Source organism: Rhinopithecus bieti, unplaced genomic scaffold, assembly GCF_001698545.2.
Source record: "Rhinopithecus bieti isolate Rb0 unplaced genomic scaffold, ASM169854v2 scaffold_6307, whole genome shotgun sequence".
NCBI classification, from domain to species: Eukaryota; Metazoa; Chordata; class Mammalia; order Primates; family Cercopithecidae; genus Rhinopithecus; species Rhinopithecus bieti.
The window spans coordinates 1-1,592 of record NW_016804989.1 but is presented as its reverse complement, the minus strand read 5'-3'; the positions used below and the strand labels follow the sequence as shown (position 1 = coordinate 1,592).

The window sequence follows — 1,592 nt, the reverse complement described above, 5'->3', positions numbered from 1 at the left end:
GTGGCCAGGCGCAGTGGCTCACGCCTGTAATCCCCGCATTTTGGGAGGCCAAGGCGGGCAGATAACCTGAGGTCAGGAGTTCAAGACCTGCCTGGCCAACATGGTGAAACCCCACCTCTACTGAAAATACAAAAATTAGCTGGGCATGGTGGCAGGTGCCTATAATCCCAGCTACTTGGGAGGCTGAGGCAGGAGAATCGCTTGAACCCAGGAGGTGGAGGTTGCAGTGAGCACATCAACCTGGGTGACAGAGTGAGACTCTGTCTCAAAAAAAAGCATAAATAATTTGGTAGTCACACCTATCTTGATCTTGTCCCCTTCTTGCTTAAGGACATGACCCTAGGGTGAGGCCCTGTAAAGAGGGCCAAACCAGTCCTTCAGCTGGGCTGGGGACCTTCCCAAGAGACATCCTGTTCTCCCAGGAGGGCAGCCCAGACTGGCTACCTGGTTTCAGGTGTGGGGAGTGGGTAGGGGGTGGTTTGGGCTGGGACTCCTGGGTCTGAGGGGCAGGTGGGAGAGGCAGTTCCCATAAGATCCACGACTCCTGTGAAGGTCTGCAGTTGGGAAGAATTTATTATTACTAAGTGGTCCTGACAGATCATGGAGGAGGGGGTGACACTGACAGATCATGGAGGGGGGGGTGACCGGGGAGCTGCTACAATCAGCTCACCTGGAGGCAGTGATTAAGGGCTCATTACCTGCTTGGGTGAGGGGAGCCTGGGAAAGGCAGCAGGGGGGGATTAGGATAGGAGATGGGGCAGTTTAGAGGGAAGAAGAGTGGGACACCCCCGGGGGAGTCCAAGGAGGCCTGGCCTGGAGAAGAGTGAGATTACCCCCCACTCCCCACCGAGGGAAGATGACTAAGGAAGCCCCCAGAAGGGCTGAAGGGAGAATGTCCCAGGGAAGTGAACTGAGACACTGGAGCTGGGTCCACAGCAGGCGGGGGCAGCCTGGCAGGAGTAGGGGTGTCATGGCTTCTCCAGCTGGACATCTCCTATGTTGAGGCTGCCCACATCCTGGTAGGTGCCCTGGAGGCCCCGGGAGATGTCCTCATACATGGAGCAGTCGTCCAGGTTCAGGCCCTGGGGTGGAAACAAGGCAGTGAACATCAGCACCCTGACACCTGGAGTCCCTGTCCCCAGCCACCCCCAGAGGGAATGCCTCCACCCCTAACACAACTGCCCCAGCCCGTTGCCACCCTTCACTCACTTCATAAAGGTTTTCATCTTCATATTCATCCCCGGCATCCAACCCGAGCTTCTCATTCTGCCATCGTTTCTGTGGGGGGGTGTGGGGCGGGTGCCTCCGTGAGTGGGGGAGGTGAGTATCTTTCAGACCCTCCTGGATGCCAGGAAGTGCTTTTCCAGAAAGGGTAAGAGATGTTCCCAAGGCCACATACTGGTAGCAGTTCTCTCTGAGTCTACAACCAGTGTCCTTCCTTCCTTCCTTCCTTCCTTCCTTCCTTCCTTCCTTCCTTCCTTCCTTCCTTCCTTCCTTCCTCTTTCTTTCACTCTTTCTTTTCTTTCCTCTTTTTCTTTCTCCCTTCCCTTCTCCTTCCCTTTCCTTTCCTTTCCCTTCTTTCCTTCCCTTCC

General features: G+C 55.7%; 1 long non-coding RNA gene across 1 annotated transcript; it reads right to left on the bottom strand.

Moving 5' to 3' along the window:
* Positions 1-547: 547 nt before the first annotated feature.
* LOC108528830 (uncharacterized) lies at positions 548-1,281 on the bottom strand. The gene is made up of 2 exons (XR_001885317.1): positions 1,210-1,281; positions 548-1,082 (listed from the first exon to the last, which is right to left on the bottom strand). It is a non-coding gene; the product is annotated as an uncharacterized LOC108528830 (long non-coding RNA).
* Between the last annotated feature and the right edge of the window lie 311 nt (positions 1,282-1,592).